Here is a 13,434-nt window from a genome sequence, read left to right as displayed (position 1 = left end):
TCTCCAACATGCTCCAAGATGTCATTTGGCGCCTGAATATCACAAATATGGTCAGCAGAATTATCGGAATCAAAAGTGATAGAGAGTTCAAACATGGCTCAAAACGGCGTATAACGTCATAATATCACGTTTTGGGCACATTTTGTTTTTTATCTCCAACATGCTCCAAGATGTCATTTGATGCCTGAATATCACAAATATGGTCGACAGGATTACCGGAACCAAAACTGATAGAGAGTTCAAACATGGCTCAAAACGGCGTATAACGTCATAATATCACGTTTTGGGCACATTTTGTTTTTTCTCTCCAACATGCCCCAAGATGTCATTTGACGCCTGAATATCACAAATATGGTCGACAGAATTACCGGAACCAAAAGTGATAGAAAGTTCAAACATGGCTCAGAACGTCGTATAACGTCATAATATCACGTTTTGGGCACATTTTGTTTTTTATCTCCAACATGCTCCAAGATGTCATTTGGCGCCTGAATATCACAAATATGGTCAGCAGAATTATCGGAACCAAAAGTGATAGAAAGTTCAAACATGGCTCAGAACGTCGTATAACGTCATAATATCACGTTTTGGGCACATTTTGTTTTTTATCTCCAACATGCTCCAAGATGTCATTTGGCGCCTGAATATCACAGATATGGTCAGCAGAATTATCGGAACCAAAAGTGATAGAAAGTTCAAACATGGCTCAGAACGTCGTATAACGTCATAATATCACGTTTTGGGCACATTTTGTTTTTTATCTCCAACATGCTCCAAGATGTCATTTGGCGCCTGAATATCACAAATATGGTCAGCAGAATTATCGGAACCAAAAGTGATAGAAAGTTCAAACATGGCTCAGAACGTCGTATAACGTCATAATATCACGTTTTGGGCACATTTTGTTTTTTATCTCCAACATGCTCCAAGATGTCATTTGGCGCCTGAATATCACAAATATGGTCAGCAGAATTATCGGAACCAAAAGTGATAGAAAGTTCAAACATGGCTCAGAACGTCGTATAACGTCATAATATCACGTTTTGGGCACATTTTGTTTTTTATCTCCAACATGCTCCAAGATGTCATTTGGCGCCTGAATATCACAAATATGGTCAGCAGAATTATCGGAACCAAAAGTGATAGAAAGTTCAAACATGGCTCAGAACGTCGTATAACGTCATAATATCACGTTTTGGGCACATTTTGTTTTTTATCTCCAACATGCTCCAAGATGTCATTTGGCGCCTGAATATCACAAATATGGTCAGCAGAATTATCGGAACCAAAAGTGATAGAAAGTTCAAACATGGCTCAGAACGTCGTATAACGTCATAATATCACGTTTTGGGCACATTTTGCTTTTTATCTCCAACATGCTCCAAGATGTCATTTGGCGCCTGAATATCACAAATATGGTCAGCAGAATTATCGGAACCAAAAGTGATAGAAAGTTCAAACATGGCTCAGAACGTCGTATAACGTCATAATATCACGTTTTGGGCACATTTTGTTTTTTATCTCCAACATGCTCCAAGATGTCATTTGGCGCCTGAATATCACAAATATGGTCAGCAGAATTATCGGAATCAAAAGTGATAGAAAGTTCAAACATGGCTCAGAACGTCGTATAACGTCATAATATCACGTTTTGGGCACATTTTGTTTTTTATCTCCAACATGGTCCAATGTGACATTTGGCATCTGAATATCAAATATATGGTCGACAGAATTACCGGAACGAAAAGTGATAGAAAGTTCAAACATGTCTCAGAACGGCGTATAACGTCATAATATCACGTTTTGGGCACATTTTGTTTTTTATCTCGAACATGCTCCAAGATGTCATTTGACGCCTGAATATCGCAAGTATGGTCAACAGAATTACCGGAACCAAAAGTGATAGAAAGTTCAAACATGGCTCAGAACGGCGTATGACGTCATAATATCACGTTTTGGGCACATTTTGTTTTTTATCTCCAACATGCTACAAGATGTCATTTGACGCCTGAATATCACAAATATGGTCACCAGAATTATCGGAACCGAAAGTGATAGAAAGTTCAAACATGGCTCAAAACGGCGTATAACGTCAAAATATCACGTTTTGGGCACATTTTGTTTTTTATCTCCAACATGCTCCAAGATGTCATTTGACGCCTGAATATCACAAATATGGTCAACAAAATTATCGGAACCGAAAGTGATAGAAAGTTCAAACATGGCTCAGAACGGCGTATAACGTCATAATATCACGTTTTGGGCACATTTTGTTTTTTATCTCCAACATGCTCCAAGATGTCATTTGACACCTGAATATCACAAATATGGTCAACAGAATTATCGGAACCGAAAGTGATAGAAAGTTCAAACATGGCTCAAAAGGGCGTATAACGTCATAATATCACGTTTTGGGCACATTTTGTTTTTTATCTCCAACATGCTCCAAGATGTCATTTGGCGCCTGAATATCACAAATATGGTCAGCAGAATTATCGGAACCAAAAGTGATAGAAAGTTCAAACATGGCTCAGAACGTCGTATAACGTCATAATATCACGTTTTGGGCACATTTTGTTTTTTATCTCCAACTTGCTCCAAGATGTCATTTGGCGTCTGAATATCACAAATATGGTCAGCAGAATTATCGGAACCAAAAGTGATAGAAAGTTCAAACATGGCTCAGAACGTCGTATAACGTCATAATATCACGTTTTGGGCACATTTTGTTTTTTATCTCCAACATGCTCCAAGATGTCATTTGACGCCTGAATATCACAAATATGGTCAACAAAATTATCGGAACCGAAAGTGATAGAAAGTTCAAACATGGCTCAGAACGGCGTATAACGTCATAATATCACGTTTTGGGCACATTTTGTTTTTTATCTCCAACATGCTCCAAGATGTCATTTGACACCTGAATATCACAAATATGGTCAACAGAATTATCGGAACCGAAAGTGATAGAAAGTTCAAACATGGCTCAAAAGGGCGTATAACGTCATAATATCACGTTTTGGGCACATTTTGTTTTTTATCTCCAACATGCTCCAAGATGTCATTTGGCGCCTGAATATCACAAATATGGTCAGCAGAATTATCGGAACCAAAAGTGATAGAGAGTTCAAACATGGCTCAAAACGGCGTATAACGTCACAATATCACGTTTTGGGCACATTTTGTTTTTTATCTCCAACATGCTCCAAGATGTCATTTGACGCCTGAATATCACAAATATGGTCGACAGAATTACCGGAACCAAAAGTGATAGAAAGTTCAAACATGGCTCAAAAGGGCGTATAACGTCATAATATCACGTTTTGGACACATTTTGTTTTTTATCTCCAACATGCTCCAAGATGTCATTTGACGCCTGAATATCACAAATATGGTCAACAGAATTATCGGAACCGAAAGTGATAGAAAGTTCAAACATGGCCCAGAACGGCGTATAACGTCATAATATCACGTTTTGGGTACATTTTGTTTTTTATCTCCAACATGCTCCAAGATGTCATTTGGCGCCTGAATATCACAAATATGGTCAACAGAATTATCGGAACCGAAAGTGATAGAAAGTTCAAACATGGCTCAGAACGGCGTATAACGTCATAATATCACGTTTTGGGTACATTTTGTTTTTTATCTCCAATATGCTCCAAGATGTCATTTGGCGCCTGAATATCACAAATATGGTCAGCAGAATTATCGGAACCAAAAGTGATAGAAAGTTCAAACATGGCTCAGAACGTCGTATAACGTCACAATATCACGTTTTGGGCACATTTTGTTTTTTATCTCCAACATGCTCCAAGATGTCATTTGACGCCTGAATATCACAAATATGGTCAACAAAATTACCGGAACCAAAAGTGATAGAAAGTTCAAACATGGCTCAGAACGGCGTATAACGTCATAATATCACGTTTTGGGCACATTTTGTTTTTTATCTCCAACATGCTCCAATGTGACATTTGGCATCTGAATATCAAATATATGGTCGACAGAATTACCGGAACGAAAAGTGATAGAAAGTTCAAACATGTCTCAGAACGGCGTATAACGTCATAATATCACGTTTTGAGCACATTTTGTTTTTTATCTCCAACATGCTACAAGATGTCATTTGACGCCTGAATATCACAAATATGGTCACCAGAATTATCGGAACCGAAAGTGATAGAAAGTTCAAACATGGCTCAAAACGGCGTATAACGTCAAAATATCACGTTTTGGGCACATTTTGTTTTTTATCTCCAACATGCTCCAAGATGTCATTTGGCGCCTGAATATCACAAATATGGTCAGCAGAATTATCGGAACCGAAAGTGATAGAAAGTTCAAACATGGCTAAGAACGTCGTATAACGTCATAATATCACGTTTTGGGCACATTTTGTTTTTTATCTCCAACATGCTCCAATGTGACATTTGGCATCTGAATATCAAATATATGGTCGACAGAATTACCGGAACGAAAAGTGATAGAAAGTTCAAACATGTCTCAGAACGGCGTATAACGTCATAATATCACGTTTTGGGCACATTTTGTTTTTTATCTCCAACTTGCTGCAAGATGTCATTTGGCGTCTGAATATCACAAATATGGTCAACAGAATTATCGGAACCGAAAGTGATAGAAAGTTGAAACATGGCTCAAAACGGCGTATAACGTCATAATATCACGTTTTGGGCACATTTTGTTTTTTATCTCCAACATGCTCCAAGATGTCATTTGGGGCCTGAATATCACAAATATGGTCAGCAGAATTATCGGAACCGAAAGTGATAGAAAGTTCAAACATGGCTCAAAACGGCGTATAACGTCATAATATCACGTTTTGGGCACATTTTGTTTTTTATCTCCAACATGCTCCAATGTGACATTTGGCATCCGAATATCAAATATATGGTCGACAGAATTACCGGAACGAAAAGTGATAGAAAGTTCAAACATGGCTCAAAAGGGCGTATAACGTCATAATATCACGTTTTGGGCACATTTTGTTTTTTATCTCCAACATGCTCCAAGATGTCATTTGACGCCTGAATATCACAAATATGGTCAGCAGAATTATCGGAACCAAGAGTGATAGAAAGTTCAAACATAGCTCAGAACGTCATATAACGTCATAATATCACGTTTTGGGCACATTTTGTTTTTTATCTCCAACATGCTCCAAGATGTCATTTGGCGCCTGAATATCACAAATATGGTCAGCAGAATTATCGGAACCAAGAGTGATAGAAAGTTCAAACATGGCTCAGAACGTCGTATAACGTCATAATATCACGTTTTGGGCACATTTTGTTTTTTATCTCCAACATGCTCCAAGATGTCATTTGGGGCCTGAATATCACAAATATGGTCAGCAGAATTATCGGAACCAAAAGTGATAGAAAGTTCAAACATGGCTCAGAACGTCGTATAACGTCATAATATCACGTTTTGGGCACATTTTGTTTTTTATCTCCAACATGCTCCAATGTGACATTTGGCATCTGAATATCAAATATATGGTCGACAGAATTACCGGAACGAAAAGTGATAGAAAGTTCAAACATGTCTCAGAACGGCGTATAACGTCATAATATCACGTTTTGGGCACATTTTGTTTTTTATCTCCAACTTGCTCCAAGATGTCATTTGGCGTCTGAATATCACAAATATGGTCAACAGAATTATCGGAACCGAAAGTGATAGAAAGTTGAAACATGGCTCAAAACGGCGTATAACGTCACAATATCACGTTTTGGGCACATTTTGTTTTTTATCTCCAACTTGCTCCAAGATGTCATTTGGCGTCTGAATATCACAAATATGGTCAGCAGAATTATCGAAACCAAAAGTGATAGAGAGTTCAAACATGGCTCAAAACGGCGTATAACGTCATAATATCACGTTTTGGGCACATTTTGTTTTTTATCTCCAACATGCTCCAATGTGACATTTGGCATCTGAATATCAAATATATGGTCGACAGAATTACCGGAACGAAAAGTGATAGAAAGTTCAAACATGTCTCAGAACGGCGTATAACGTCATATCACGTTTTGGGCACATTTTGTTTTTTATCTCCAACTTGCTCCAAGATGTCAATTGGCGTCTGAATATCACAAATATGGTCAACAGAATTATCGGAACCGAAAGTGATAGAAAGTTGAAACATGGCTCAAAACGGCGTATAACGTCATAATATCACGTTTTGGGCACATTTTGTTTTTTATCTCCAACATGCTCCAAGATGTCATTTGGCGCCTGAATATCACAAATATGGTCAGCAGAATTATCGGAACCGAAAGTGATAGAAAGTTCAAACATGGCTCAGAACGGCGTATAACGTCATAATATCACGTTTTGGGCACATTTTGTTTTTTATCTCCAACTTGCTCCAAGATGACATTTGACGCCTGAATATCACAAATATGGTCGACAGAATTACCGGAACGAAAAGTGATAGAGAGTTCAAACATGGCTCAAAACGGCGTATAACGTCATAATATCACGTTTTGGGCACATTTTGTTTTTTATCTCCAACATGCTCCAAGATGTCATTTGACGCATGAATATCACAAATATGGTCAACAAAATTATCGGAACACGAAAGTGATAGAAAGTTCAAACATGGCTCAGAACGGCGTATAACGTCATAATATCACGTTTTGGGCACATTTTGTTTTTTTATCTCCAACATGCTCCAAGATGTCATTTGGCGCCTGAATATCACAAATATGGTCAGCAGAATTATCGGAACCGAAAGTGATAGAAAGTTGAAACATGGCTCAAAACGGCGTATAACGTCATAATATCACGTTTTGGGCACATTTTGTTTTTTATCTCCAACATGCTCCAAGATGTCATTTGGCGCCTGAATATCACAAATATGGTCAGCAGAATTATCGGAACCGAAAGTGATAGAAAGTTCAAACATGGCTCAGAACGGCGTATAACGTCATAATATCACGTTTTGGGCACATTTTGTTTTTTATCTCCAACATGCTCCAATGTGACATTTGGCATCTGAATATCACAAATATGGTCAACAAAATTATCGGAACCGAAAGTGATAGAAAGTTCAAACATGGCTCAGAACGGCGTATAACGTCATAATATCACGTTTTGGGCACATTTTGTTTTTTATCTCCAACATGCTCCAAGATGTCATTTGGCGTCTGAATATCACAAATATGGTCAACAGAATTATCGGAACCGAAAGTGATAGAAAGTTGAAACATGGCTCAAAACGGCGTATAACGTCATAATATAACGTTTTGGGCACATTTTGTTTTTTATCTCCAACATGCTCCAAGATGTCATTTGACGCCTGAATATCACAAATATGGTCAGCAGAATTATCGGAACCGAAAGTGATAGAAAGTTCAAACATGGCTCAGAACGGCGTATAACGTCATAATATCACGTTTTGGGCACATTTTGTTTTTTATCTCCAACATGCTCCAATGTGACATGTGGCATCTGAATATCAAATATATGGTCGACAGAATTACCGGAACGAAAAGTGATAGAAAGTTCAAACATGTCTCAGAACGGCGTATAACGTCATAATATCACGTTTTGGGCACATTTTGTTTTTTATATCCAACTTGCTCCAAGATGTCATTTGGCGTCTGAATATCAAATATATGGTCGACAGAATTACCGGAACGAAAAGTGATAGAAAGTTCAAACGTGTCTCAGAACGGCGTATAACGTCATAATATCACGTTTTGGGCACATTTTGTTTTTTATCTCCAACATGCTCCTAGATGTCATTTGGCATCTGAATATCAAATATATGGTCGACAGAATTACCGGAACGAAAAGTGATAGAAAGTTCAAACATGTCTCAGAACGGCGTATAACGTCATAATATCACGTTTTGGGCACATATTGTTTTTTATCTCCAACATGCTCCAAGATGTCATTTGGCGCCTGAATATCACAAATATGGTCAGCAGAATTATCGGAACCGAAAGTGATAGAAAGTTCAAACATGGCTCAGAACGGCGTATAACGTCATAATATCACGTTTTGGGCACATTTTGTTTTTTATCTCCAACATGCTCCAATGTGACATTTGGCATCTGAATATCAAATATATGGTCGACAGAATTACCGGAACGAAAAGTGATAGAAAGTTCAAACATGTCTCAGAACGGCGTATAACGTCATAATATCACGTTTTGGGCACATTTTGTTTTTTATCTCCAACTTGCTCCAAGATGTCATTTGGCGTCTGAATATCACAAATATGGTCAACAGAATTATCGGAACCGAAAGTGATAGAAAGTTGAAACATGGCTCAAAACGGCGTATAACGTCATAATATCACGTTTTGGGCACATTTTGTTTTTTATCTCCAACATGCTCCAAGATGTCATTTGGGGCCTGAATATCACAAATATGGTCAGCAGAATTATCGGAACCGAAAGTGATAGAAAGTTCAAACATGGCTCAAAACGGCGTATAACGTCATAATATCACGTTTTGGGCACATTTTGTTTTTTATCTCCAACATGCTCCAATGTGACATTTGGCATCCGAATATCAAATATATGGTCGACAGAATTACCGGAACGAAAAGTGATAGAAAGTTCAAACATGGCTCAAAAGGGCGTATAACGTCATAATATCACGTTTTGGGCACATTTTGTTTTTTATCTCCAACATGCTCCAAGATGTCATTTGACGCCTGAATATCACAAATATGGTCAGCAGAATTATCGGAACCAAGAGTGATAGAAAGTTCAAACATAGCTCAGAACGTCATATAACGTCATAATATCACGTTTTGGGCACATTTTGTTTTTTATCTCCAACATGCTCCAAGATGTCATTTGGCGCCTGAATATCACAAATATGGTCAGCAGAATTATCGGAACCAAGAGTGATAGAAAGTTCAAACATGGCTCAGAACGTCGTATAACGTCATAATATCACGTTTTGGGCACATTTTGTTTTTTATCTCCAACATGCTCCAAGATGTCATTTGGGGCCTGAATATCACAAATATGGTCAGCAGAATTATCGGAACCAAAAGTGATAGAAAGTTCAAACATGGCTCAGAACGTCGTATAACGTCATAATATCACGTTTTGGGCACATTTTGTTTTTTATCTCCAACATGCTCCAATGTGACATTTGGCATCTGAATATCAAATATATGGTCGACAGAATTACCGGAACGAAAAGTGATAGAAAGTTCAAACATGTCTCAGAACGGCGTATAACGTCATAATATCACGTTTTGGGCACATTTTGTTTTTTATCTCCAACTTGCTCCAAGATGTCATTTGGCGTCTGAATATCACAAATATGGTCAACAGAATTATCGGAACCGAAAGTGATACAAAGTTGAAACATGGCTCAAAACGGCGTATAACGTCACAATATCACGTTTTGGGCACATTTTGTTTTTTATCTCCAACTTGCTCCAAGATGTCATTTGGCGTCTGAATATCACAAATATGGTCAGCAGAATTATCGAAACCAAAAGTGATAGAGAGTTCAAACATGGCTCAAAACGGCGTATAACGTCATAATATCACGTTTTGGGCACATTTTGTTTTTTATCTCCAACATGCTCCAATGTGACATTTGGCATCTGAATATCAAATATATGGTCGACAGAATTACCGGAACGAAAAGTGATAGAAAGTTCAAACATGTCTCAGAACGGCGTATAACGTCATATCACGTTTTGGGCACATTTTGTTTTTTATCTCCAACTTGCTCCAAGATGTCAATTGGCGTCTGAATATCACAAATATGGTCAACAGAATTATCGGAACCGAAAGTGATAGAAAGTTGAAACATGGCTCAAAACGGCGTATAACGTCAAAATATCACGTTTTGGGCACATTTTGTTTTTTATCTCCAACATGCTCCAAGATGTCATTTGGCGCCTGAATATCACAAATATGGTCAGCAGAATTATCGGAACCGAAAGTGATAGAAAGTTCAAACATGGCTCAGAACGGCGTATAACGTCATAATATCACGTTTTGGGCACATTTTGTTTTTTATCTTCAACTTGCTCCAAGATGACATTTGACGCCTGAATATCACAAATATGGTCGACAGAATTACCGGAACGAAAAGTGATAGAAAGTTCAAACATGGCTCAAAAGGGGGTATAACGTCATAATATCACGTTTGGGCACATTTTGTTTTTTATCTCCAACATGCTCCAAGATGTCATTTGACGTCTGAATATCACAAATATGGTCAGCAGAATTATCGGAACCGAAAGTGATAGAGAGTTCAAACATGGCTCAAAACGGCGTATAACGTCATAATATCACGTTTTGGGCACATTTTGTTTTTTATCTCCAACATGCTCCAAGATGTCATTTGACGCATGAATATCACAAATATGGTCAACAAAATTATCGGAACACGAAAGTGATAGAAAGTTCAAACATGGCTCAGAACGGCGTATAACGTCATAATATCACGTTTTGGGCACATTTTGTTTTTTATCTCCAACATGCTCCAAGATGTCATTTGGCGCCTGAATATCACAAATATGGTCAGCAGAATTATCGGAACCGAAAGTGATAGAAAGTTGAAACATGGCTCAAAACGGCGTATAACGTCATAATATCACGTTTTGGGCACATTTTGTTTTTTATCTCCAACATGCTCCAAGATGTCATTTGGCGCCTGAATATCACAAATATGGTCAGCAGAATTATCGGAACCGAAAGTGATAGAAAGTTCAAACATGGCTCAGAACGGCGTATAACGTCATAATATCACGTTTTGGGCACATTTTGTTTTTTATCTCCAACATGCTCCAATGTGACATTTGGCATCTGAATATCACAAATATGGTCAACAAAATTATCGGAACCGAAAGTGATAGAAAGTTCAAACATGGCTCAGAACGGCGTATAACGTCATAATATCACGTTTTGGGCACATTTTGTTTTTTATCTCCAACATGCTCCAAGATGTCATTTGACGCCTGAATATCACAAATATGGTCAACAAAATTATCGGAACACGAAAGTGATAGAAAGTTCAAACATGGCTCAGAACGGCGTATAACGTCATAATATCACGTTTTGGGCACATTTTGTTTTTTATCTCCAACATGCTCCAAGATGTCATTTGGCGCCTGAATATCACAAATATGGTCAGCAGAATTATCGGAACCGAAAGTGATAGAAAGTTGAAACATGGCTCAAAACGGCGTATAACGTCATAATATCACGTTTTGGGCACATTTTGTTTTTTATCTCCAACATGCTCCAATGTGACATTTGGCATCTGAATATCAAATATATGGTCGACAGAATTACCGGAACGAAAAGTGATAGAAAGTTCAAACATGGCTCAGAACGGCGTATAACGTCATAATATCACGTTTTGGGCACATTTTGTTTTTTATCTCCAACATGCTCCAATGTGACATTTGGCATCTGAATATCAAATATATGGTCGACAGAATTACCGGAACGAAAAGTGATAGAAAGTTCAAACATGGCTCAAAAGGGCGTATAACGTCATAATATCACGTTTTGGGCACATTTTGTTTTTTATCTCCAACATGCTCCAAGATGTCATTTGACGCCTGAATATCACAAATATGGTCAGCAGAATTATCGGAACCAAGAGTGATAGAAAGTTCAAACATAGCTCAGAACGTCATATAACGTCATAATATCACGTTTTGGGCACATTTTGTTTTTTATCTCCAACATGCTCCAAGATGTCATTTGGCGCCTGAATATCACAAATATGGTCAGCAGAATTATCGGAACCAAGAGTGATAGAAAGTTCAAACATGGCTCAGAACGTCGTATAACGTCATAATATCACGTTTTGGGCACATTTTGTTTTTTATCTCCAACATGCTCCAAGATGTCATTTGGGGCCTGAATATCACAAATATGGTCAGCAGAATTATCGGAACCAAAAGTGATAGAAAGTTCAAACATGGCTCAGAACGTCGTATAACGTCATAATATCACGTTTTGGGCACATTTTGTTTTTTATCTCCAACATGCTCCAATGTGACATTTGGCATCTGAATATCAAATATATGGTCGACAGAATTACCGGAACGAAAAGTGATAGAAAGTTCAAACATGTCTCAGAACGGCGTATAACGTCATAATATCACGTTTTGGGCACATTTTGTTTTTTATCTCCAACTTGCTCCAAGATGTCATTTGGCGTCTGAATATCACAAATATGGTCAACAGAATTATCGGAACCGAAAGTGATACAAAGTTGAAACATGGCTCAAAACGGCGTATAACGTCACAATATCACGTTTTGGGCACATTTTGTTTTTTATCTCCAACTTGCTCCAAGATGTCATTTGGCGTCTGAATATCACAAATATGGTCAGCAGAATTATCGAAACCAAAAGTGATAGAGAGTTCAAACATGGCTCAAAACGGCGTATAACGTCATAATATCACGTTTTGGGCACATTTTGTTTTTTATCTCCAACATGCTCCAATGTGACATTTGGCATCTGAATATCAAATATATGGTCGACAGAATTACCGGAACGAAAAGTGATAGAAAGTTCAAACATGTCTCAGAACGGCGTATAACGTCATATCACGTTTTGGGCACATTTTGTTTTTTATCTCCAACTTGCTCCAAGATGTCAATTGGCGTCTGAATATCACAAATATGGTCAACAGAATTATCGGAACCGAAAGTGATAGAAAGTTGAAACATGGCTCAAAACGGCGTATAACGTCAAAATATCACGTTTTGGGCACATTTTGTTTTTTATCTCCAACATGCTCCAAGATGTCATTTGGCGCCTGAATATCACAAATATGGTCAGCAGAATTATCGGAACCGAAAGTGATAGAAAGTTCAAACATGGCTCAGAACGGCGTATAACGTCATAATATCACGTTTTGGGCACATTTTGTTTTTTATCTTCAACTTGCTCCAAGATGACATTTGACGCCTGAATATCACAAATATGGTCGACAGAATTACCGGAACGAAAAGTGATAGAAAGTTCAAACATGGCTCAAAAGGGGGTATAACGTCATAATATCACGTTTGGGCACATTTTGTTTTTTATCTCCAACATGCTCCAAGATGTCATTTGACGTCTGAATATCACAAATATGGTCAGCAGAATTATCGGAACCGAAAGTGATAGAGAGTTCAAACATGGCTCAAAACGGCGTATAACGTCATAATATCACGTTTTGGGCACATTTTGTTTTTTATCTCCAACATGCTCCAAGATGTCATTTGACGCATGAATATCACAAATATGGTCAACAAAATTATCGGAACACGAAAGTGATAGAAAGTTCAAACATGGCTCAGAACGGCGTATAACGTCATAATATCACGTTTTGGGCACATTTTGTTTTTTATCTCCAACATGCTCCAAGATGTCATTTGGCGCCTGAATATCACAAATATGGTCAGCAGAATTAT

Source organism: Onthophagus taurus, chromosome 8, assembly GCF_036711975.1.
Source record: "Onthophagus taurus isolate NC chromosome 8, IU_Otau_3.0, whole genome shotgun sequence".
Lineage (NCBI taxonomy): Eukaryota > Metazoa > Arthropoda > Insecta > Coleoptera > Scarabaeidae > Onthophagus > Onthophagus taurus.
This window is presented reverse-complemented; position numbering follows the sequence as displayed.